The sequence below is a fragment of the Eriocheir sinensis genome, chromosome 41 (genome assembly GCF_024679095.1).
Source record: "Eriocheir sinensis breed Jianghai 21 chromosome 41, ASM2467909v1, whole genome shotgun sequence".
NCBI classification, from domain to species: domain Eukaryota; kingdom Metazoa; phylum Arthropoda; class Malacostraca; order Decapoda; family Varunidae; genus Eriocheir; species Eriocheir sinensis.
In genome coordinates, this window is record NC_066549.1 from 4,489,528 (window position 1) to 4,516,496 (window position 26,969).

The 26,969-nt window shown below is 43.5% G+C and overlaps 1 protein-coding gene across 5 annotated transcripts in view; it reads left to right on the forward strand.

Moving 5' to 3' along the window:
- Positions 1-3,653: 3,653 nt before the first annotated feature.
- LOC127009518 (hemicentin-2-like) overlaps positions 3,654-26,969 on the forward strand; it is a 124,827-nt gene continuing 101,511 nt past the window's right edge. The window contains exons 1-2 of one of the 5 annotated variants that reach the window (XM_050882636.1): positions 3,692-3,710; positions 4,717-4,966. The gene's annotated coding sequence lies outside the window, so the exon portion shown is untranslated. Of the gene's footprint in view, positions 3,759-4,716; positions 4,967-26,969 lie in introns of all 5 variants that reach the window. The other 4 variants (XM_050882637.1, XM_050882634.1, XM_050882635.1 and 1 more) reach the window with 4 other exon arrangements.

Below are 26,969 nucleotides of genomic sequence, written 5' to 3' on the forward strand. Positions count from 1 at the left end.
TTCAAGGTTTTCTCAAGGAGCAAGAAAAACATGGAGACCACAGCCACCACCATATTCATTACTTTAATCAGTGTTCCTAGCGTACTTTTTGTTACTTTGTTGAGGCTTTGTGCAGCTTCCTTTACCGCAATCAAAAATGTCTTACGGGCAAGTCGGAAACGGACTAAGAAAAGGAAGAATATAAAAAATGCAATTTACACTTTCTCTCTTGGATATTAACTGAGTGCTAGTTGGCAGCGGCACGAGGCAGCGACACGTAAACGATGTGAAAATATTGTGACAGCCTCGACACGAGTCACTCTTTTGCAAGGTTCACTTTTTTCAGTAATATAAAGAGGGAAGGAGACGACTTACACGTCGTTCCATCGCAGTCAAGAGGTTTCAATTTCTCTGCTGCGAAAAATAGACTGAGTTTACATTTTCATTTCCTTTACAGTTCTTTACATGTCTTATTCCTGTTTAATTACGCAGTGAAGAAAAATTACTTGTGAATATTAGAAATTATATCTTGAAATCTAACACGCTTTAATTTTTACCTGTACGGAAAGATGATGTTTTTTCTACATTTATCTTTCTGGATACAGGTTAAAGCTAAGATTTCAGTGTTATTACCTAAGATGTTGCCGACCATCAACACATAAAAAAAATTGGTTCCTCGTCTCTCTCTCTCTCTCTCTCTCTCTCTCTCTCTCTCTCTCTCTCTCTCTCTCTCTCTCTCTCTCTCTCTCTCTCTCTCTGTCTGTCTGTCTGTCTGTCTGTCTGTCTGTCTGTCTGTCTGTCTCTCTCTCTCTCTCTCTCTCTCTCTCTCTCTCTCTCTCTCTCTCTCTCTCTCTCTTTCTCATTTCTAATTAACCAAACAGGGTCAAGAGGTGCGTCCCACAGAGCAAGGCGAAGGTTGACAGGGCTGACGGGCTGGCTGGAGCCGGAAACCAGGCGAGGGGGGGATCCTGGCGGCACGAGGAGGGAAGGAAGGAGAGAAGCAAGAACATTATTGCTCCCTCAGGTAATGGTATGTTTTAAATGAAGTAATATGAACCCGTGTGTGTGTGTGTGTGTGTGTGTGTGTGTGTGTGTGTGTGTGTGTGTGCAGTACTACACACTCTCAGGACGTCCTCTAATATTAAACAAACACCACCGTTACCCGGAAGGCTTTCGTCTTGTTGGCTGGCGGATTTGGGAAGAAGGAAGGATGGCGTGCGGGGGAGCAGATAAACAGATAGACAGAGAGAGAGAGAGAGAGAGAGAGAGAGAGAGAGAGAGAGAGAGAGAGAGAGAGAGAGAGAGAGAGAGTCTAATATACAGGATAGAGGAGTCGAGGTTAACGAGTTGAGCTTCGTTGGTACATTCCCTTTTAATACACACTTTAGTTTATAAATTCGTTAAACAGCTCAAACATTAATTTATATTCTGTACCAGTATTCACGACCGCTACTTGTTCAATCCCACTTTTTATTCTGTTTTTTCTTACCTAGTGTTCGATGTTTTGTGTCCTTGGTTGTCAATGTGTCAAGATATTTGTTTACTTGACTGTAAATATTTGCCACCGACAGGATTTCATATATTATTGAGAGTATAAATATTGCACTAGAGACTTTTATTTTAAGTGATGGAGCTAGGATGTGATTTTTTTCATATGTTACCACTATATATTATTGTTACAAATTGTATTATTTACATTCCAACCTTCCTATGTTACCACTATATATTATTGTTACAAATTGTATTATTTACATTCCAACCTTCCACAAACTCACTCTCTGCACAATAATATTATTCTCGTAATGTCAATCAACAAAAAGCTTCTCCATTTTCCATTTTTCAGTACTGTTTCTCTTTTCGCCCATGTTTCCTGTACTTTTGCTATTCTGGCGTTAATCAATGATGTTGTTGTTAAATGTTTTCCAGCGCGCTGGCTGAATGGGCTATGCAAGAGCCCTGAGCTAATCAATAATTAACATCATACTACTCATCTTCCCTAGCTACTGTGCTTCTTTCGTCTCCTATACCCACGTGTTCCTTTATTCATTGCATGTTTGCTTCCCTGCTGACCTACTGATGGCAACACTCAACCTTACGACTCACCGGAACAACATATAGTAATCGCACCTCAGGCGACGCACGGAGGTACTCAGTACCAGTACTCGAGGCTCTGCCGGCGGGTCGAGGCAGACACTCGGTGCTGCTTGCAGGGTGAGCCATGTATATGTCTCAGAAATGTCAGTAAACATGCTCAGGAGGAGTCTCAAATGAGGATCCTTCAACACGGATGGAAACCTGTTTTCGCAGATGACGTAAAGCCTAAAGTTTGTTCCCTAAAGGGATGATACTGTTGGAGCCCTGCACCAGATGACATTAGTATGACATTCCGTGGAAGAGGGCGGCCATAAGGTTATAGCGAAAGGTCACGTGTATGCCGTGAAGCCACTTTCCAGGGGAGTAGGTCATCATGGCGTTGAGTAGGCCGCGCACACCACACGGCTGTCGCGATGCACCACAAAACTGACCCGAATGTTTAGCGCTGAGGTGACACCGTCGCAGAAATGTACAACTAATACGTTTTGAGACCTTAGACCAATTGGCGATATGTTACGCATGGAAACCATCTTGAGCAATTGCTTGAGGGAATAAATAAATATAAAAAGTGTGTTGTGTACGGGAAGCAATGGAGCCAAATGTTCGTCATGTGTTCTAATGACGTTTGGCCACTGGTTGTCTCTCCTTCTGGCCACCGTCATGAGGTAGAAGACAAGCACCATTACACCATGCAGCAGTCAGTAGAAACCGTTGAATATTTAACTCGTAATAATAACAATAATAATAATAACAACAATCATAATCATAATAATAATAATAATAATAATAATAATAATAATAATAATAATAATAATAATAATAATAATAATAATAATAATAATAATAATAATAATAATGATAATAAGAGTAATAATAACAATAGACTTAGCCTCGGTGAAAAATAAGAACTTCAGCCTCTTTTCAGGATTAAAAAAAAAAATTCTGCAGCTGAATTTTCTTTTGTTGACTTTTTTGGACTTTCCACTTTCTTTGGGGAGCAGTATGTTGGGTGCATTTTTTTTCTTTTACGGCCTGTTTCTTGCTGCTAGTCTCCATCAAGGAAAAAAGTAAGGAACCGGCTTTGACATGCCATCGGCGCTAGTAGCCAGGACAAACTGTAAGTTGTCGAGGCGAGGCTGATATGGCTGGGAGTCGGCGCTTCGATGTTCCCGTCAGCAGAAGAAAAAGAATGTTCATAATGTGTACCATAAACACCTGGCAGTGGAGGGCCTCGGGCGTGCGTCAAGCCGGGAAATGATGCCGGGAATATATAAACGGAATATAGGCCACTGAATAAACGGTTGCATGTGATGATGACAGAAGCCAGAGAGCGACAAACAAAGGCAGAATGAAATTATATAAAAGGGTTTTATAACAGCTATCAAGTGACACTGTTAAAATGTTTACGCTTCTCTGACACAAAAACATATAATACAATATTTTGTCGGCGTGAACAACTGTTATTGAACATGTTATTATAAGGCACATTTAAGGAACAAAGAAGCATTTGATACGAGGAATAAATAAATAGTGAGGAAAGATATATTGCGGCGCACCCGCCGAGGAAGAGGAAACGAGTCAGCAGTAGTGCGTGAGACCTCGCTGAGGCAGGCTGCGCGACCCTCAGCTCCCGGCCTGTGCGTGACTGTCCCCGACTCGAGTGTTTGCCCTCCACGGATATTCGTGTGTGTGTCCCTGTCTGTCTGTGTGTCTCGTCCTTGTGGTGGTGTGAGGGGGAGTAACCTTCTGCCATCATTCATTATGACTGCACAAAAATAATGCACTTTATCAATAGAACTGCCGGTGTGAGCAGATCATGTAATATATATATATATATATATATATATATATATATATATATATATATATATATATATATATATATATATATATATATATATATATATATATATATATACAAACAAAATTTTGGAGAAATCATATATTCGAATAAGGTGTCGAAAGGAAGGAAAGAAGTAAGAGTGGTGACGAGGCGGAAAACAAGGACCATTAAGTCTTGTGGGGAAACTTTGGGCGTTAGGCAGACGGACGCTGCCCTGCGCCGACACCCCCTATTGCACACGACACTGCGGGAGTGTCGGCCCCCACACGCGGCGCCCCGGCACGGGCGGCTGGAAGGAAACTCAACTTGAACCGACAAATTATCGTCACGCACTTTTTTGGGGGTAGTTGATGAATATTTCATTCATCTCACATGGGCCCTTGACACACTATTAGTCTCCGGCGTAGACAGAGGGGTGTTTATTTTTTTCAAACTGTTTCTTCAAAGTAAATTCGCAATAATAAATCTAAGATTTACTTTTTTGTTGTTGTTGAGGTTTATTTGTCAATGGTAGTTCTTCGTGGTGTTAGTAAGGGGAAGTGACTGGAGCAGCCAGGACGCGGCTAAACATAGGTACAATTGGTCCTTCCTGAACACTGCATCCCGTGTTTACCGGCCACTGTCTCTGGTCCTGCACACCGTCCTCAGCCGGCAGCGTAAAGGGGAGACACCCTGAGCCACGAGAAGCGTGTTTTAGTTATGGTTGAATGACTCCTTGACTTCCTTAATTGATACCCACTCGACAATTCATCATGAACGTATTTTTGCATTGCCGTGACTTTCTGTACTTATATTTAAAGTGAAAGATTCCTGGACTGCCTTCATCGTGACACGCTAAATAATCACGCGCTTCGAGGATAAAGACTCAAGTTTATAAACAATTTGTCTGCATTTCCGTGACTCACTGTACACACACATGACGACCTGCTTCCTGCGCGCTTCAATCAGGCTGGCAGGCGTTACCCTACCCGCTGGCATCATCGGCGATACATTTCTCAATCAAGCACATCATAAAGTTGCGTTCCTTTCTTCTGCTTCGACGTCTCCCTCGTGAGTATACCTTTCAATTTCCCGGTGACAATGTGGGATGCCTTCCTGCCGTACCCAACCACACCAGCCTGTGCTCGCTTGTCTGCCTGGCTCTCTCCATTCCTTTCTTTCTTCTCTTCCACGTTCCTTCCCGCACTCCCACGCGTCCCTACCAAGGTGCGTGACGCCGCTGCACTGGTCTGAGGCTCATCCATTCCCACGGTGTCCGAATAATCATTTTTCAACTTCTTTTTCAATGTAAACACAGCAGGTTCTCTCTCTCTCTCTCTCTCTCTCTCTCTCTCTCTCTCTCTCTCTCTCTCTCTCTCTCTCTCTCTCTCTCTCTCTCTCTCTCTCTCTCTCTCTCTCTCTCTCTCTCTCTCTCTCTCTCTCTCTCTCTCTCTCTCTCTCTCTCTCTCTCACACACACACACACACACACACAAACTCTTCTACCAGTACTACCACCCCCATCACCACCACAGCTACCTATTACCATCAACTGTAACAACTACAACAACACTAGGAGCGACAGCAACAGACAACACCATCATCATCAAACTCATACAGCAAAAAACAACAAACAGTATTTTTCCAAACAAACCTTTCCGTACCGCCAGGCAGGTAAACACGGAGGAGATAAATGAATTCAATCCAACAAAAACAAATTTAACAGCACAAAACTACATTGTTCCCTTACACTGTACTGGTTACACATGCCGCTCACACACGCAGATATTTGATTTTATTGATACTTTATTATCTTTTTCCTACGTTACCTTACCTTATTCAGTTTCTCATCTCATTAATTTTATAGCTCTTGCACAAACATATTCTTATCAATAATGAATTCTTTTTTTTATTTGATATTACTATTTTATGCCATTTATTTTGATGGATGAGCGATTCCAAGCATTTTTTTTTTTCCTCAGCATTTGATCTACCAAGTCGTGACGGAAATAATATAAAGTTATAGTCCCACCCCCGAGGTCCTTTTAACACCTTGCCCTCTGGTGGTCTATCCCGGCCGCTTTATGTCTTCAGGGTTAGTGGACTTTCGCCCTTAATGACCACTCGGTTGAAAGCACTTCTCCATACACGCCTCGTTCTCTCTTAAATGCTCGGCTTTGACTGGCTCTTTCCAACTAACGACGTCTGCTGCCACATTACCTCCTTCGACCTAACATTTCCAACTGTCAAACAAACTACGAACTAGATGATAACCAGGCATTTCCTTTTCGAGCAGCTTTATGTAATGGCACCGTTAAAAAAGCTCGGCCCTGTACAGCTCCTTCCAACAATCGACGTCTGCCGCTGCCACGTTACTTCCTTCAACTCATCACGCTAACTGTTAAACAAATTATGCAGTTGGTAGTAACCGGTCATTTCCCTTCTGATCAGCCTTATAGTACCCTTCAAAGTGCTCGGCTCCCTACGACTCTTTCCTACTAACGACGTCTGCCGCCACACTATCTCCTTCAACTCATCATGCTAACTGTTAAACAAATTATGCAGTTGGTAGTAACCGGTCATTTCCCTTCTGATCAGCCTTATAGTACCTTTGAAAGTGCTCGGCTCCCTACGACTCTTTCCAACTAACGACGCCTGCAGCCATGTTACCTACCTCACCTTGCCATTTCCAGCTGTCAAACAAATTATGAACTAAAGAATAACCAGGCACTTTCCTTGTTATCAGGCTTGTAGTACCTTTCTAACGGTTAAGTACGCGTGTTTTTTTTTTCATTTTTCAACTAACGACGTCTGTTGCCACTTAACCTCCTTCAGCTTACTATATCTAACTGTCAAACCAAATTATGCATTGGGTAATAAGCCAGACACTTCCCTTTTGATCGCCTTATAGCACCCTTCTGAAAAGCTGGGGTCGCCTGGTCTCGATTCTTTTCAACTTACGACTTCTGCCGCCACATTACCTCCTTCAGATCGATATTTCCAAACGTCAAACAAATTATGCATTGGGTAACAACAAGACACTTCCCTTTTGATCGCCTTATTGTATCCCTCTAACGGCTCGGGTCGCCTGGTCTCGATTCTTTTCAACTTACGACTTCTGCCACCACATTACCTCCTTAAGATTGGTATTTTCAACCGTCAAACAAATTATGCATTGGGTAACAACAAGACACTTCCCTTTTGATCGCCTTATCGTACCCTTCTGAAAAGCTCGGGTCGTCTAGTCTCGATTCTTTTCAACTGCGCGACTTGCCCACCACATACCCCCTAGATTTGTATTTTTTCACGTCAAACACAAATTATGCATGGTACAAAAACAAAGACCTTCTTTTTGATCGCCTTATCGTACCCTTCTGAAAAGCTCGGGTCGTCTGGTCTCGATTCTTTTCAACTTACGACGCCTGCTCCCACATTACCTCCTTTGCCGTAACATGTCCCATTACCTAAACAATTATGCGTGATAAAGTCAGACGGCACTTCCTTTCTGAGCGGTCTAACACCCTTGAAAGTGTTCGGGTCTGTCTGGCTTTGACCCTCATACCAACAAGCGACGCCTGGTGCCTTGACTTTCCCATCTGCAAATGTCAAAATAATTATGCGAGTGAAAATTAGCTGATAATTCCACTTGAGTGTACCAATCCCTCGCAGTTTCAGCTCACGTTTCACTGCCCTCAAGAAGAGTTGCCACAATGGCCACACACATATATTTTCACCTCCACTATCAAAGCCTATTCATTCCAACACTCAAGTAGCATAATATATTGTTTCTGTTTCCTTATATATCGCATGTCTCGTGAATTCCGTTGCATCTGCGTCAGTGCCACCATACCCAGACTTTTATTTCTATTTGCATGTCCACAGTGTCGGTTGGCTTTCTTGAAATGCTCAGGTGGCCGGCCGTAAGTCAGTAGTGGCAGGTTGGGGTGGGGTGGTGAGGAATAGTGGTGCAGAAATAGATCTTGCATCTCTCCATTTCCTCCGTGTCTTCCCCGTTCAGATCCATATCAGCAACTTGACGACCACCACCTCGAGTACCTTTCATCACTCATTGTCGATAGGTCTAATTTGTTTTTATCGCCAATGCTCCGTGATGTCATTTCCTCCTGGTGTCTGCACCCAGAACACTCTCTTCAACAAGCGACACTAGAAATGCTTTAATAATTTTCACCTCCGAACCCTTTCCTTGTAAATTTTCAGCGAACTAATAATTAATCTCAACGACCAGCATATTTCCACCTTCAGGAATCATCTCACGAAGTTATTATAATTTATATTTGGGAAACAACATACCGAAGATCATATATTATTACCGATCTTCAGGGAATATGCTTAAAATTTTCTGCGAACAATTCATTCATTACATATCTCAACGAACTACATATTTCCACCTCCAGGAACCAACGTACGAACTGATTACAACATATTTTATTACCAGTCTTCAGGAAACACAGATACAAATTACATAATCATCTACAGCAATTACAAAACGACATATCACATCTAACACAACCATTACCAGCAAAGTAAGCCCGACATTCTCATCACATAATATACTCGCTACATGACGTCAAACCTTATAGTACTACCGCCTTCCACACCCTACGACCCATGGGGATGACATTATACCGCCTCACAAAACCCACGCCTCTTGATAGTCTACTTACCCGCGAGCTTCACCCCTCTCATAGCAATCTTTCTCCCGCTCTCCTCCGCCGTCCATCACCCTCATAAACACGCTGCACACCTCTCACGCGCCACTCTCCGACGTGTTTGATCATACACTTTTATACTAGAAGAAATAGAAAACATGAGATGAGGGAAAAAGGAAAATGAGGTAGAAGAGAAAGGAGGAGCAGGAGAACGATGAGAAGGATGAGGAGATGGATGAGGAGGGAAAGATAAACGAAAAGGAAGATGAGGTAGAAGAAAAAGGAGGAGCAGGAGAATGATGAGATGGATGAGGAGGGAAAGACAAACGAAGAGGAAAAGTAAGAGGAAAGGAGGGAAGCAATATGAAGAGGAAGAGGAGGAGAACGAGGACAAGAAAAACAAGGAGGACGAGTAAGAAAAGATGGAGCCGGAGGAGGAAGAGGACGAGGAAGAGAAGAAGGAAGGGGAGAATAGGAGCGATGACGTCAATGTTGAAGGTGGAGGGAAACGATAAAAAAGGAGAGACAATAAAAGAGAAACGACAGAAAATAGCAATAGTATAAACATCACATGCATCTCCCGTTAGAAAATTTGCGTTATCGAGCTGTCAAACGAATTTATGGGACCTTCCGAAGTAAATCGCATCTCTCCCTCCCTGCCGTCCCAGCCATACATCTTCCTGCTGACTAACAACCCCACATACCTTTCTGGAGCTATACACATTCCACTCCTTTTCCTATCCACCAGCTCCACTCTTCTATGGATTTGCTAAGCGACTGATCCACCTCCGTTCCTGGGCAAAAGATTCATGAAACACTATCAGAATAACCTCGATTTTCCTTACCCTATACAGCTCACCTTTTTAGCTCTTCTTTCCTCCCTTATTTACATGTATACAATAACCGTTCCTTTTTCCGTTTCTTATATACAAGCTCGCCACTTCCTTTCATTATATCTACGCTCTTATCTTAAAGTCAGCACGATCCATCCCCCTATTGCTCTTTGTGTTTGCATCTTTTCCTCAACGAACAAAGGCACATTCTCTCTCTCTCTCTCTCTCTCTCTCTCTCTCTCTCTCTCTCTCTCTCTCTCTCTCTCTCTCTCTCTCTCTCTCTCTCTCTCTCTCTCTCTCTCTCTCTCTCTCTCTCTCTCTCTCTCTCTCTCTCTCTCTCTCTCTCTCTCTTTCACCCTCGCTTTCTCCTCAACTTTGGTTTGGTAATACTAGCACAAAGCACGGCGTTCATATTGCTTTTTGTGGGATTAAGTTACTTTTTACATCATATTTACGGCTTCCCTTCCGCTAAGTCGATCGTGGTGGTGGTGCGCGAATGGCAGAACACGAGGTGGTGGGTTCACACAAACAATGGTGCAGCGACGTAATTTATCAGCGCATTACTTTTAGTGGGAGTGTAATTTTCGATCGGGTTATAATCTTCTTAAATGCGTGTCTCAGTGCCATTAGAGCGACGGGGGGTGGTGCGCGGCGCTAATACAATTCCTTCCGTTCTGCGTACTTGATCTCCTCCTCGTCCGTTTCTTCGCTCGCTCGGGAAAATGTCAGGGCGCGCTTTGGCAACGCTTTTGAAGTGGTGAGTTATGTCGCGTGAGCCAAGTCGACAATTTTTGGATTAGCACGACAGGCTCCCTCACTGACTGACCAGCTGACCTTGAGTCCTGGTGAATGGTGGGTGACTCCTCCTCGACTTCCACTCCCTTCTTTCCACCTCACCCTCTCCGTCCACTCCACTTTACTCCCCCTCCCTCTCCTTTCCCCCTTCCTTCCTTGGCGTTCTTCTCTTCCACTTTCTGTAATCCCTGTTTTTCTCTCTCCTTCTCTCCCTTCCACTTAAAGCTCCGTTCTCTCCACTTTCTTTTCCTCTCCTCCACCTTCCTCTCTTGACCTTCTCCTTTTCCACTTTCTATAATCTCTCTCTCTCTCTCTCTCTCTCTCTCTCTCTCTCTCTCTCTCTCTCTCTCTCTCTCTCTCTCTCTCTCTCTCTCTCTCTCTCTCTCTCTCTCCCTTCCACTTTAAGCTCTGTCCTCCTCACTTTTTATAATCTCACCCTTTCTTCTCCTCTCTCTTTCTCCCACCTTCCTTTCTTGTCATTCTTGTCTTCCAATTTCTATCATTCCTCTCTCTCTCTCTCTCTCTCTCTCTCTCTCTCTCTCTCTCTCTCTCTCTCTCTCTCTCTCTCTCTCTCTCTCTCTCTCTCTCTCTCTCTCTCTCTCTCTCTCTCTCCACGTTACCTCCCTTTCATCTTCCCTCCCATCTTCTCCACTTAATATTCTCTCGCCCTTCCTTCCTTTCTCTTCCACTTTCTATCATCCTTCTCTCTCTCTCTCTCTCTCTCTCTCTCTCTCTCTCTCTCTCTCTCTCTCTCTCTCTCTCTCTCTCTCTCTCTCTCTCTCTCTCTCTCTCTCTCTCTCTCTCTCTCTCTCTCCTTGCCGCTGTACCTCACTTGCTCTCCTCCTCCTATTTCCATTCTACCTCCCTCCCTCCTCCTCCTCCTCCTCCTCCTCCTCCTCCTCCTCCCTCCTCTTATTCCTCCTCGTTTCTCCTCCCTCACTGCACCAGTTGTTATTTTTTTCCTTTCCCGGTTATTTTTCTTATTGTTTATTCGTATTCTTTGTTGAGCTTGCAAAGTGTTGTTGTTATTTTTTGTTTTGTTTTCTTTTGTGTCCGTTTTTCTTTCCTGTTGGTTCACGTCCTTCATCATTTGACGTCCCTTTCTCGTTTTCCTTGTTTTCCTTTGTCATTCTTGCTTGCTTGCCCTTCTCTCTGTCCTGCTCTCTCTCTCTCTCTCTCTCTCTCTCTCTCTCTCTCTCTCTCTCTCTCTCTCTCTCTCTCTCTCTCTCTCTCTCTCTCTCTCTCTCTCTCTCTCTCTCTCTCTCTTTATTTTTCTTTATTTTTCTTTCTTTCTCTTTCTCTTTCTTTCTTTCTTTCTTTCTCTCTCTCTCTCTCTCTCTCTCTCTCTCTCTCTCTCTCTCTCTCTCTCTCTCTCTCTCTCTCTCTCTCTCTCTCTCTCTCTCTATCTCTCTCTCTCTCTCTCTCTCTCATTATTTCTTCCTCTATCTCTTTCCTTTTTTTCTATCTTTATTTTTAGTCCTCTCTCTCTCTCTCTCTCTCTCTCTCTCTCTCTCTCTCTCTCTCTCTCTCTCTCTCTCTCTCTCTCTCTCTCTCTCTCTCTCTCTCTCTCTCTCTCTCTCTCTCTCTCTCTCTCTCTCTCTCTCTCTCTCTCTCTCTTCGGACTCTGCATTCAATCTGTCGTCAGTTTTACAGCGCGTTGGCATTTCGTTGTTTTCTTTTTTTTCTTTTTTTTCTTTTCCTCCCTCCCTTTCCTTTCCTTTTCCCTTAATGCAGATTGTATTTTTCCATTTACACACCACAATTTCCATTCCGCTTTTCTGCAATTCTTCACTAATTTTCTTCTCCGTGAATTTCCTCGGTTTTTCATTTCTCTCTCTGCTTCTGTTTGCTCTTTCATCCCTCCTCCTCCTCCTCCTCCTCCTCCTACTCCATTTCTTCTTCTTCTTCTCTTTTTCGCACTGGGTTTTCTCTTTCTCTCTCTCTTTTTCTTGGCTTCGTGTTTTTTTCTCTCTCTTTTATAACCCACAATGATTCCGCTGCGGTCTCCTATTTCTCAGCCTCTTTCTTTTTGTTTCATCTTTTATCCTGTACTTCCTTTCTCTCGTCTATGCCATTCTTTCCTTCACTCGCTACCTCACACTACACTCCCTTTTTTCTATTCCTTTCCTCCAATTATTCTTCCTTTCCTTTGTACTCTTATTTTATTCCCCTGCAGATCCTCTCTTTCTCTCTCTCTCTCTCTCTCTCTCTCTCTCTCTCTCTCTCTCTCTCTCTCTCTCTCTCTCTCTCTCTCTCTCTCTCTCTCTCTCTCTCTCTCTCTCTCTCTCTCTCTCTCTCTCTCTCTCTTTTTCTTTATATTCCTTTATTTTTACGTCCTTCTTCCATTCCCTTTCAATCCTCTCGTTTCATTTCCTCTCCTTCCTCCCTTCGCTCTCATTTCCAGAGTTTCCTTTTCAATCGCCTTCTCTTACTTTTATCTTTCAGCAACTTTATTATCTCATTTCCTTTCACTCTCTCTTTCTCTCTCTCTATCTCTCAGTCTCTCTCAGTCTCTCTTGCACCGTCTCCTTCTTGGGCTCTCGCGCTCTCTTGATCTTCCCGTGCCTCTCTGCCTCTCTCCGCGTCTCCCTGCCTCTCTTCCTGCTTCCCTTCTTCCCTCTCTCTCTTCCTCCACGCTCAGTTACTCACCCCGCACTACCAGCCACACGTGAGGTCATCAGAGGCTGCGTGGTATGGCTGCAGGACTAAAAGCATTTTGCGAGTGCTTAGCCGCTGAGATGAGCCTGTGAGAGTGTCTGGTCTTTAAGGAGAGGGCCTGACCTGCTATCCACTCACTGTCTCGGCTTCACAGTGTCAAGGAGGAAGGAGAGTAAAATACAGGAACCTTACATAGCAGTAGATTAAACCATCATGAAACGACAGCTGGAATTCTTGGTACATGTTCTGACGGCGAGAACTGAAGAATGATTGCTTACGAGGAAGGGGAGAAGGAATGCGGGCAAGACGAAGATAGAAACCCTAGTTATTGGATTGTCTGAGAAAAGAAAAAGGTCCGAGGAGAAAACTCGGCAGAACAGAACTAATGAGAGCGGCGGAGAGCAGAGATCGATGTAAGTTCCTGGAAGTTGGCGTCATGTAAAGTGAACTACGGAAAAAGCTGGTGGTGGATGTGAAAAATTAGCGTATCGCAGTTTTCATATTGACACTGGCTCCCTCTCCTCCAGTGTGTTTAACCGTGAAGCGTTGAGCCGTAATTATTAAGAAAAGACTTGTACATCTGAACGGTTCTTGTCACATTTCCGCGCTCAGGAAGTTTTAATATTGGCACTGGCAGTCTCTCTCATTGTACCGCCATTATGAAAAAAAAAAGACGAACATTTGAAGGGTTCTTCTTACCACGCTGCCTCTTTCCAGTAGTTCTAATATTCTAGCAATGACACTCTTCTTTAGTGTGTTTACCCGTGAACCGCTTTGCCATACCCACGAAGAAAAGGACCTGTACATCTGAAGCATTCTTGTCATACTGCCTCTATCCAGCGGTTCTTATATTCTTGCATTGACAATCTCTTCTTTAGTGTGTTATCCGTGAACCGTTGCACCATAATCATATAGAAAAAACTTGTACATCTGAACGGTTCTTGTCATATTGCCTCTCTCCAGCAGTTCTTATATAGGCACGGGCATTCTCTGCTTCAATGTGTTTCCCTGTGAACCGCTGTGCCAACCTCACGAAGAAAAGGATCAGTGCATCTGAAGGGTTCTTGTCACATTGCCTCTCTCCAGCGGTTCATATATAGGCACGGGCATTCTCTGCTTCAATGTGTTTCCCCGAGAACCGTTGTGCCGTACTGACTAAGAAAAAAGGCTTGTACATCCGAGCGGTTCTTGCCCTCGTCACGCTGCCTCGCTCCGTCACTCAAACCCAGCCTCGTTCTATCAGTCAATCAACATCAAGTGGTGTCTATGCTTCAACACCAGGGTCCATCAATATTGCCCGTACGTGAACATAATAAAGTCCCACCGATAAAGGAGGAGGAAAGTAATTAAAAAGCGAGAGAGGTAGAGTGAACGGCAGTAATTACATGTCAAGCTTAGATATTTGACAAGATACTTCATTAAGGTGGGTCTCGTGAGATGAGGAGGAATAAAGTTTATTTATTTATTGCAGGAGGATACTTTACGGACGGTCTGAACGGAAATTGCTAACGATGATATGGAAAAATTAGAAGAGTCTGCGAGCTTCTTTTTTTTTTTTCTTTTTTTTTTTTGGGTGGGGGGGGAGGGGGGCAAGTGACTAAAAATGGCGTGAGCAAATTGAATCAGCCTTTTTGTTAATGCTACTCATTCTTAAATCGCATCAAAAGTGTAAAACAATTCAAACATGAGAAAAAAACTATCCACTGAAAAGAGATACTCACTGCTGTAATCTCATTTTTTTTTTTATCTGATTAAATACGCACGGATAAACATTAACACACACACACACACACACACACACACACACACACACACACACACACACACACACACACACACACACACACAAGGCCAGGGACACGACTCATTTCAACTTTCCATCGAATTATATAAACTTTCTCACGTAACGTCTATCGAAAGTGCTGGTTGCAAAATAAACAAAATAGTAAAATAATAAAAAAAAAAGCAACACAGGAATAAATTAACGGACGACAATGTGGATCCTGACCATATTCCCGTATCCTCAAACCTTCCTGTTCTATATCCTCTTTCTATATCTAACATTCTTACCGACCTGAACAGCTTACACCTCAAAATCAAAGACGTGCAATCCTTATATCATCATATATCAAATCAAAATCAAAATCAAAATCAAATCAAAATCGAGGTCAAAAAAGTCAAAATCAAAAAGTCAAAGTCAAATCAAAATCAAAATCAAAATCAAAGACGTGTCAGTACCCCTTCTTATGTAGGCCTTATATCTTCCTAAATCAAATCCTCTTATATAACCTAACCTCCCTCTCAACCGTAATATCTTTCCTTCCAACGACCTGAGCAGCTTAAACTTTAAAATCAAGGACAAAATTGGCTGCCCACGAACATACATCACTGGATATCACAACGCATATCACCGCCTCCTTACTTGCTTACGAATGAATAACCTCCTCCGTGCCACCCTTCTTTTCTACCAGCCTCTGTTTCCTATCCATTTGAAGCCTCCAATTAGTAGCAGTTCACGCTAACCCCTCACAGCTCATCAGTCACCCTTCTATCTACTGCTACCTTTGTCCACCTTCCTCAGTACAACACAATACAGTACAATACTCACCCAGGACTCTTTTATCAGACCTTTATGTCATTCGCTTCGACAATAGAGCCCCTCTATATGTACTCTTTCCCTCTGTGTAGCTTTCCATAGTAACATATTTATTACCCTCGTCAATACAACCATTCTTTTGTAGCCGCCACTGTTTGCCGTCTCTTCAGCGTCGATCATTAGGGCCAGTCCACAATAAGCTCATCACTGATTAACGCCACGCTACGTCCATTCACTCGTACATCCTCATCCTCGCCCTCCTTCTCCTTCTTCGTGCCACCTTTCTTTTGCACCTTCCATCCCCGCTTGGTCTGGTCATCCCATTAGTGCCACTCCAGGAAACACCATTCCCTCGGAGCCATCGCAGCCTGAAGCATTACCCTCTGACACGCTTCTCTGCACAGCTACTTGTTTTTTTGTGTCAGAGCCGAGAAATAGTTCCGCATAAAAGTCTTCTCTTTGTACAGTCACGTTTTTTCGTCCGCACTTTTCGCCATTATACTCCGAATTGATATCCGTTTTCCTCTCTCTTTTGCTATAATATTTACACAGCTATCGCTCTTATTACCATCATTATTATTATTATTACCTCTTTTATCATGCTTAGTAATACTGTAAGAACCTTATAAGCCGTGACGCTGAAAGACGACTCTACACAAAAAGTCCATCCGGAAAAGTCACCCCAGCGTCGCACCTTTTCCCTCGCGTCCCTCAAGAGCGACAGTTCCAATTATCTTCGTCACTCACGCAGAATGATATAATGACAAATAATCGTTACCGTCAGCGCCCGTAATGGACTTGAGGATAAAGGAACACAGGGCGCAAAGAAGGTATTCATCACATGCAGGCGAGACGAGCCATTGTCCAGGCCACCGCCAGCACGGGGCCTCCACCTCCCCCTCCTCCTCTTCCTATTTATCTTCTTATTCTTCATCTTCTTTTTCTTCCGCTTAATCCTCCTTTTCTCTTTTTCTTTTACTCCCCTCCTTCATCGCATTTTCCTCCTTCATTACCACCACGAACACTCTTCCACTTCCTTTTTCCTCCTCCTCCTCCTCTCTTTCTTGTTCCTCCTCCTCCTCCTCTTCTTCCTCCTCCTCCTCTTGCGGTAAAGGCATCGACATGATTTTTTTTCTTCTCTCAAAGAGTCATCCGTCATTCAAACAACCTTCCTGCAAAAATAGTTAGCGCAAAACAATCAACTTTAATTAAAACTCGTACTGACCGTCACTTCGATGCGGCAGCGAATTGAACCTTCTCAAGCACACGCACAGCAACTCTTTTTATTTGTTCTGCAGGTCATTATTGAAACGACTGACGGATAGGTTACATTACTAAAAGAGGCAGCCTGGTTATAATTCATTAGACTTTCTGTTGCCTGTTGTGCCATGCTTTCGTGTTTTTTCTCTCCCTCCTCTTCAGTTCCCCACTCTTTCCTTTCACTTTTTGCGTCTCTCTCTCTCTCTCTCTCTCTCTCTCTCTCTCTCTCTCTCTCTCTCTCTCTCTCTCTCTCTCTCTCTCTCTCTCTCTCTCTCTCTCTCTCTCTCTCTCTCTCTCTCTCTCTCTCTCTCTCTCTCTCTTTTCCTATCTTTTTTTCTTTCTTTCTTTCTTTCTGGGTGTCTGTCTTTCTTTTCTTCTTTCTTCTTTTCTTTCGTTCTTTTTTCGTTTTCTCTCTCTCTCTCTCTCTCTCTCTCTCTCTCTCTCTCTCTCTCTCTCTCTCTCTCTCTCTCTCTCTCTCTCTCTCTCTCTCTCTCTCTCTCTCTCTCTCTCTCTCTCCCAGCCTGCTTCCGCCTATCAACCCCACTAATCAATACGTCTTTACCGAGGTGCAAAAAAGACCTAAGGTGGTGGCCGCGAAGGGAAAGTGTCGCGTCTCTCTCTCCGTCCCTCAGACCACCAGACAAAAGAAAGGAACCCGATACTTCGAGTCCCATTTTCCCTCGTACATCGAAGTGGCTCCTGCGGACACCTAGGAAGAAATGGCTTTAGACTTTTATAAATTAATTGACTGTCTACCGTGGATGCATTCGCGCCTGATCAACCTTGCTTCGTCCCTAAAAAAAATATAATAAAAAGCCATTCCAGTCACTTAATTAATCTCCCATCCTCTCATTTTGTGGACATTAATCACGGTCCGTATCAGCAGCAGCTACTTCACGCGGATTCTATTTTTCTCGCTTAATGGCTTCTGTGTCAGCATTAACTCTCTCTCTCTCTCTCTCTCTCTCTCTCTCTCTCTCTCTCTCTCTCTCTCTCTCTCTCTCTCTCTCTCTCTCTCTCTCTCTCTCTCTCTCTCTCTCTCTCTCTCTCTCTCTCTCTCTCTCTCTCTCTCTCTCTCCTGCTCACTCTCTTTCTTTCTCTTTTTGTCTATTTTTTCTCTCTTTCACTCACTCTCTTTTCCTATCTTTTTTTTCTCTTTCTTTCTTTCTTTCTTTCTGGGTGTCTGTCTTTCTATCCTTCTTTCTTCTTTGCTTTCGTTTTTTTTTTTAGTTTTCTTTCTCTCTCTCTCTCTCTCTCTCTCTCTCTCTCTCTCTCTCTCTCTCTCTCTCTCTCTCTCTCTCTCTCTCTCTCTCTCTCTCTCTCTCTCTCTCTCTCTCTCTCATTCGCTCCATAACTCCAACATATTCTTTCCTCGCCTCCCAGTCATCGCTTAATGTGAGTCGACGTTGCATATATATATCGCTGAGTCTGTCGAATATCATTTTTCTTACCCACTTTACTAACTGATCTATTATCTGTATTGGGTTGCCGTTGAATAGAGGGAAACAATAGAAAGTGTTGTGAAGAGCGATCTGGGTGTGGATGTGGTAGTAGTAGTAGTAGTAGTAGTAGTAATAGTAGAGGTAGTAGTGAGGTTGGTGGTGATGGAGTCCGTACGCGTTATCAATGGCAGGCCGAACCGATGCAGGTGAAAATCATTGATGAACTGAGCTACTTCGTTACGTGTTGATAGATCTGATTGATTGATTGACCGACTGATTGACTGAATGATTAATTGACGCGGATCTATATGTGAGAGAGAGGTGGGTGCTGAAATGGTTGCACGGTGTTAGAGCCAAATACGAGGTGTTAAAATGGAGTGGGAGCTGAAGTTATTCGCGTTGAAATATATATATATAAAAAAATCCTATATTAATGACGTGCCGGAGTAGAGCTAGGCATGAAAGAGAGAAGGAGAGAGAGAGAGAGAGAGAGAGAGAGAGAGAGAGAGAGAGAGAGAGAGAGAGAGAGAGAGAGAGAGAGATCCACTTTATTTTTATGCCACCGACTGCTCGACACCTGACTTCATTTAACCTACCTACTGCGTCGTTGCACACACACACACACACACACACACACACACACACACACGCACACACGCACTCTTTCTCTCTCCAAGTTTCTTTCCTTCTTTTCTTCCGATCTCTCTCTCTCTCTCTCTCTCTCTCTCTCTCTCTCTCTCTCTCTCTCTCTCTCTCTCTCTCTCTCTCTCTCTCTCTCTCTCTCTCTCCCTCTCCCTCTCCCTCTCCCTCTCCCTCTCCATCTCCCTCTCCACTCTCCTCGCCGCCGTGTTTTCCCTGCTAAGTGTGAGTGGTGTTCCTAGACGGAGGGAGGGCCGCTTCTCCCTCCTCCCACAAGGGTATATTTTGACCTGGGCTTGACTCTTATTTCCAGTGGGATCGACCCGGCCTGCCAAGTGGCGCTACGTGACGTCGTTGTGTATTTGCTTCAGGCTCTATTACTTAACATTAGGCGGTGTATCCTTAATGTGTAAATGTTTTTTTCTGATGATGTGATTTTACTCCACCAATATTTTCCATCAGCATACTGAATGATAGTGGTTATATTTTTCGCATCAGTTGGACTTTTCATTTGTATGTGACCAACAATTTTTATCGCATTCGAGCTGGAGAGGAGGAATGGACGACCCAGGAGCATTTCTATTAATTTCTTTTCACATCGCTGAGCCATTTCCATAAGGTGGATTTTAATGCACAATGCAAACGGTGATCTCAGGGAACGGGAGGATAAATTGGCTATTGGCTATGATAAGACAGTTGCACAAACACATAGCGTTGAATCTCTAAATGATTTCACTGAATCCAATAATTGGATCGGCGCTCCCACCGCACCGCCGAGGGACCCCGCACGCCACGCCGACGAAATGTGACGTAGGATTGCCGGCTCCCGATGCAGGTTTCAGAACTATTAGAAATGGAGCCAGACCGATTCTTAAAGTTGGAGTTTGTCACCGCAGGCCTTAGGGTTTACCTCACAATCTGTTCTGTCATATTCTATAGTGTTGGACAGTTCGATAAACTCGTCAGAACTTTCAGTTGTTATATCAATCAACTAAAAGACGGTCGTGGAGTGAACGAATTTCGGTGCGACAGAAACTTTTTGTATCCCGCTCACTGGGTCTGACGTTACCGACAGCCTGGAAATGGGTTTTGCGAAAGCAAATTTTCTTCTCATATGAAGAGGCATCGGAAAAGTATCGCAAGTTTATTTATCACTGTGGGGCTGCGGTCAGGGATATTCTGATTGCAGATCCCATGCCAAGGATTTACTCTGATAATACGTTCTCGTACAGTATGACAGTTTTAACAACGGGTAATCATTTAAGATCAGGGAGCGACTATCAGGAAGGTAGTTTACAATAACTGTGCCAGCCAAGTACGGCAGTCACAAGCACAGCGCTATCTGGACCGGAATCACTAATAAAACACCAGGTAGATCGTAAAACGTAAAGCCGCTACAAAACACGTCAAAACATTATTAATATCGTCAAATCATGAAATATATGAATTCTAGGAAAAAGATAAAATAACAAGTTCCAATGTTAGAGAATATAATTCTTCCTTAATGGATCGGAAATAAAGAGTGGCGCTGCTGTGTAGATCATCTTTATGGACACACCTGTACGTGCAGGTAAGTGTAAAGAAACATGAAGGTAATGTTTCCGCTATTAATTAATATTCCAAAGGTAAAATTGAAGAAACGCGAAAAAAAGAGCATTTTGAGACGGTTCAGAATAACGATGCAATTTTTTTTAATATGGTTCACCTCATACAGACACGCAACCAGCTGAAAGTGAAGGAGAAAGTTCGGTAAATTATAGAACTTAGCACGGGAAAAAGTCTCACATAGCAACGAAACCAGCAAAGAATACAATAGTCGCGATCTAAAACGTTTCACTCAAAATAATTTTCTTAACACTGTAATAAAGGCCAACTCCTAGTCAAGGATTTGCATGTCTGAAAATAGAAAAAAATAAAAAATAAAACAAACAAACAAAGACAAACAAACAAAAACACACACACATATTCGCACAACTTTGAACTAAACGATAATTTCCACAAACTCCACCTAAAGGAGAAAGAATCAACACCTTTTTCATTGCCTGATTTCATAGTTAATATTCGAGCATAACAAGAAAGAATATGAGTATTTTAACTAAGAGGCTTTACACTGAATTTCCAGAATGCATGCAGCGGTTTGCTATGCTCGAGTGTTGCCAATATGCTCTATACTCCTGAATTTACGGAAACATAACTCAGGCGTAACATCCCAACCCTGTGGCGAGGCGTGCTGCAGGACGTGGGTGTTGAGCCGTTCACTGGCCGTCTCTATCAATGGCAATATGTTGTGTGTTCCTGCATACCGCTACACACACACACACACACACACACACACACACACACACACACACACACACGTCTCTCTCTCTCTCTCTCTCTCTCTCTCTCTCTCTCTCTCTCTCTCTCTCTCTCTCTCTCTCTCTCTCTCTCTCTCTCTCTCTCTCTCTCTCTCGTGTATTTATTTTTTATTTATTTCATTCTTTCTTTATCGCTTTATTTTTAATTTTTCTTTCTTTCTCTCTTTTTCTCTTTTTCTTCTTGTCTCCTTTTCCTTCCCTTCCCTTCCCGTTTCTTTCCTTCCTTTATTTACCTTTCCTTTCCGTCTCTCTCTCTCTCTCTCTCTCTCTCTCTCTCTCTCTCTCTCTCTCTCTCTCTCTCTCTCTCTCTCTCTCTCTCTCTCTCTCTCTCTCTCTCTCTCTCTCTCTCTCTCTCTCTCTCTCTCTCTCTCTCTCTCTCTCTCTCAAGACAAGACGAGACACACCAATCACAAGGGCACCGCGGCTTCCCGACGGACTCAAAACACGCCTCCCATGGCATTACAGAGGAGCCTTTGATCAGGGCGGTGCGTCGCTGCTCCCGGCCGCTGCTGACTCAGGGAGGGATGCACGTGGGACCCCAACATAAATATCTGGTAATGGTTATGCTTAAAATAGTTTCCCGGGGATATCTTTCATAATTTTCCATCGGTTGTCTTCCCTCAGAATGCGTCCACCTCTATATGTTGACAATGAATTTTTTTACCCGTTTTTCCTTCTACCTCCACAGTTCATTTCCATACTACAAGCCTTCATCATTATCATCGCCTTGTTTCTTGACAGTCCACCTTCCAAAATTTCACTACGGTTGTCATGTTTGCAAATCTCCATTAAAACTTGCAAAGCCTTTACCAATACCGCTTTCAATGCTCGAGTGCAATTGTAACCTCAGAAAATCGTCTTTTCACTAACGCCTTTCGCAACAGCTAACGAGTTTATCCTTGCCAAAGACCTCCGCGTATTAATTCCCAAAGCCATCCCGATTACTGCATGCCTTTTATGGTATTCCTGCTCTGACGTTAGCCCAATACCCTCGGGTGAGCCTCCTTGTTCCTCCTTCTTGACTCATTTGCTCACATCATTCTCACTCCTTAATAAGCAACCATCTCGGGTCCATAGGCAACATAAATTCGATACAGATCGTTAGCCAATCACTCCAGAGCTTCTAGTTAATTAGTCCTCGTAGGCCTGACGCGGTCCACTGATTTCAATACGTTTCAGCGTCGCCCTCTCTCCTTCCACCAGACAGCCCGGCTCCCCTCAGTCTTCAGACAAAGGGGAGCAGCGAATGATACGCGTGATCGCATTTCTAAATTCAGATCACTAGTTCGAACACACACACACACACACGTTTACTTCCGTTTAGGTATGCTAATCTTCACCTGTCTCTTGTTATTCATGTAGTAATAATCCACGAGCATGTTAACCAGAAACCTGCAGCTCTTCACACAAAGTATTGCATATATGTATGAGAGGAAAGCACGGTCGTAAAATATGATAGGAACTTAAAAGCTGAGAATCGAGATGCGTACTGAATACTAATACATAAAGACCTCGATATATCCCTGGCAATAACCGAACACCAAGAGAATGGTAAAAAAAAATATATTGACATGTACTGAAGCTAAAATATTGCATTCAACATATTAAAAATCTACCGTGTAATGCTGCTACTCTCTTTCAGTTTGTAATAATTGCATGACGTCAAGCGAACACTTTTGTAAATTGATGATGAATTTCAAGGGAATCCAGCTCTGACGAAACACGCATAAATAGTGACGTTTCCAAGTAATATTAGAAGCGAATCAGTGAGGGGAGGGAGAAAACATAAAAAAAATAGATTAGAGGGTTAACATACAGGGGAAACTGTGTGTGTGTGTGTGTGTGTGTGTGTGTGTGTGTGTGTGTGTGTGTGTGTGTGTGTGTGTGTGTGTGTGTGTGTGTGTGTGTGTGTGTGTGTGTGTGTGTGTGTCTGTGCTTGTCTGTCTGCCTAAGGACTCGAAGCCAATCCAAAGCAAAGCCTTCCCCTAATAAACCAACACAAACGTTCCCTCAGACGCTGCCTTCCCCGCGGGCCCACAAACGTTCCCCCAGACGCTGCCTTTCCCGCGGGCCCACAAACGTTCCCCCAGACGCTGCCTTCCCCGCGGGCCCGTCACGTCGCGTCCCGGCGCCCGCAGCTTCTCCACCCCGACGTCTGCGGGCATATTTTCTCTTCAGAGGCTCGTAACGCTGATACTCACACCCTCCCCCAGCCGCGTCCCCTTCCCAGCCCTCCACGCCAGGCCCCAATAACGACGCACCACCCGTGTGAACACAACCTGACGACACAATGCTTCCTCGCAGCGGCTCGTGTGTCACCGCCCCGCAGCTTCCCTCCGCTGTGTCCCGGCTCCCGATGCGTTATGATGCCGAGATCAATGCCGGCTAGGCGAGTTTAGGAGGGCGGCGGGCGAGCAGGATGCGAGGCTGACATGGACAATTATAACCGGGAGCAGGGGAGCCGTGGCAGGGCGAGTAGAGGGAGACAGACGGGCACGAAACAAACAAGGGCGATGCAATCAAGAGGAGCGAGCGAGAGAGAGAGAGAGAGAGAGAGAGAGAGAGAGAGAGAGAGAGAGAGAGAGAGAGAGAGAGAGAGAGAGAGAGAGAGAGAGAGAGAATGTGACAAATAACTCTAATACCGTGCAGAGAGCAAGGAAGGAAATATACAAGCCAGGAACGCGACAAACGTAGAAGAAATCCGACAAAAGATGTGAGGCGTAAACGGAGGAAGACGGCCACGGTTAGGACGGAAAGGAGGAAGTCAGCAGGAGTAAGACGAGCGAGGAGAGTTTGCAGTGTTTAGGAGAACAAGGAGAAACTGAATAACGGTGAGGCTAGCAGGGAAAGGGAGTGGTCGGTGGTTATGCAAGCAGGGGAAGAGAGTGATCATGGTTATGCGAGCAGGGAAAGAAAGTGATCATGGTTGGACTAGCAGGGGAGAAAGTGAGCAGGAGTAAGGTGAGTAGAGGAGGGAAGGCAGTAGTGGTCACGCGAGCAGAAGAGAGTTAGCAGAAATTAGACAAAGAAGGTGTAAATAAACTATGAAGAGGTTAACAGAAACGGAAAGGAAGCATTGGTAAGGCGAGGATGTAAGAGGAGGAAGGAAAGGAGGAAAATAAGGAACAAGAGGTGACAGAGGAGGAGGAGGAAAAAGAGAAGGAAAAGAATCATTCGGAAGAAGAAAGGATTCGTCAGTAAAGAGACATGAAAGGCAAAGAGGAAAATGGAGAAGAGAAAGATGAAGATGAAGATGAAGTGGTGAGGTTGGCGAGGAAAAAGTAAGCAGTGTTAAGGCGAGAAGGTAAGAGGAGGAGGTGAAGGACGAAAGAGGAGAAAAGGGAGGAAGAGTTGACAAGAAATGCGTAGGAAGATGAGGAGGAGGAGAAGAATCAAATGCAAGAAGAAAAAATACGTCACTAAATAACCATGAAAGAAAAACAAAGAAAAAAAAACAGGAGAAAAAGATGAGTTTAGAAGAGCAAGAAAAGGACGTCAACAAAAATTAACTGAACAGAGGGAAGAAGTTATCGATAGTTAGGCGAGGAAGCGAAGGGAGAAAGCAAGCTGAGAACAAAGGACAAACAACCAAACAGGAGGGATAGACAAGAGTGATCTAGGCACCCCACACACACACACACACACACACACATACACACACCAAGGAGTCCTCCCCCCTTCCAGCTCCCTTCCAGCACCTTCACGCCCTTCCCACTCAATCCCTGACCCCTTTCCACCCCTCTCCCATCCTTCACCTTCACTTTCCAGCCAAGCGCTCTAAACTTTCTGGAGAAGCAAAAAAGAGGAGGCGGAGTAGGAGTAAGAGGAGGAGGGGGTAGAGGTGAAAGGAGGAGGGGGAAGAAAAGGAGACAGAGGAGGAAGAAGAGGAAGAAAATGAGGAGCAGGAGGAGGAGAATTAAGAGGAAAAGAATAAGTAAATCAGTAAGTATGATGATGGAGAGAAAGAAGAAGAAGGAAAAGTAGAAGAACAAGAACAAGAAGAGGAAGAAGAAAAAGAAGAAGAAAAAGAGGAGTAGGACAAAGCGCAAGAGGGCACAAGAGGCAAGGTGAAGCGTGATCAGTCAACATTCCCAGGTAGAAAACGAAGATGAAGAGGAGGAGGAGAAACAGCAAGAGAGTACATCAGGCAAGGTGAAGCGTGATCAATCAACATTCCCAGGTAGAAAACGAAGATGAAGAGGAGGAGGAGAAGGAGCAGAAGAGTATAACAGGCAAGGTGAATCGTGATCAATCAACATTCCCAGGTACAAAGCAGACGCGAGCAGTAGATCACCCGTAACGCTGACCTGCTTCCCCCTCACCTCACCCTCACCTCACTCTCACACATTGCATTCCTCACGCCCACACATTCCACACACAAAAAAATGTGAATATTCGTGAGAGCGTGCATGCTTCATTCAATTCCACACTTGTCATTCACGCTCGTCAGGGTCAATTAAAAAATTATATGGGTGAAAAGATGTAGTTGTAGTAGTAGTGGTAGTAGTAGTAGTAGTAGTAGTAGTAGTAGTAGTAGTAGTAGCAGTAGTAGTTATTGTTGTTGTTAGTGATTGCTGTTCATGTAGTAGTAGTAGTAGTATAGTAGTAGTAGTAGTAGTAGTAGTTGTTGTTGTTGTTGTTGTTAGTGATTGCTTTTCATGAAGTAGTAGTAGTAGTAGTAGTAGTAGTAGTAGTAGTAGTAGTAGTAGTAGTAGCAGTAGCAAAAGTAGTAATAGTAGTAGTGGTGATGGTAGTAGTGGTATAGTCTGTTTTAATCCATCTATCCATTAACAAAGCGGGAATTTTGATGGATGTGGCACCTGCGCATTTCTAGTTCGTGAATGCGTGAAAATCAACTGTTGTGATAGACATTCAAGTTATTTTTCAATAATATATTTGTATGTTTATGTATACAAAAAACAACTCAGTCGTTTGCATCGATACTCTAACATATACGTACACGAAAAGACAAGCTTGTGTCAAATAACGTAGTCACATCATGCTCGAACGATATAGGCCTATGTTTTCTTCACATTCTTTGACTGATAGCTCATTTCAGTTAAGACATCTGGCTCTGCAAGTACAAATGAAGGGTAGGGTATCTTAATAATTTACTGCATGTAAATAACGATTAATAATGGAAAAAACATGAAATAGTAAATAATAACTGTTGAATGCGATGCTAGGCTATTTCGAAAATTAAGCTACCCATGTTATTTACATGCAACACATCAAAATTCCTTATGTATAGACACTTGCAGAGTCGTATGTCACTTTATGTACCTGAATGAGATGAAATATGAGTATCTGAAAGACTATAGATCGTTCGAGTATGATCAGACTATGCTGTTTGATATACAAGTTGTTCCTTCGTGTCCTTGTATGGTATATTATCGATGCAAATCTTGTTTGAGGTTCATACACGATGGTTTGAGGGTTTTGTATACACGAACATTCAAATGTATCACAGAAAGTATAAAGTTGATCTTCACGCAATCACGAACTAACAATGCGCAGGTGCCACATCTACGTTTGCGAGTGGACAGACGGAATGAAACGGATTATAGTAATAGTAGTAGTAGTAGTAGTAGTAGTAGTAGTAGTAGTAGAAGTGGTGGTGATGACGGAGATATTGATAGTAGTAGTAGTAGTAGTAGTAATAGTAGTAATTGTCATCATAATCATCATCATCATCATCATAATGAATATTTGGAGATGAAAAGCATAAAGAAACGAAAAAGAAAAAGACCAACTACATCAATAATAATAAAGATAATACTAATACTAGTAATAATAATAACGACAACAACAGAACACAAGCTTAT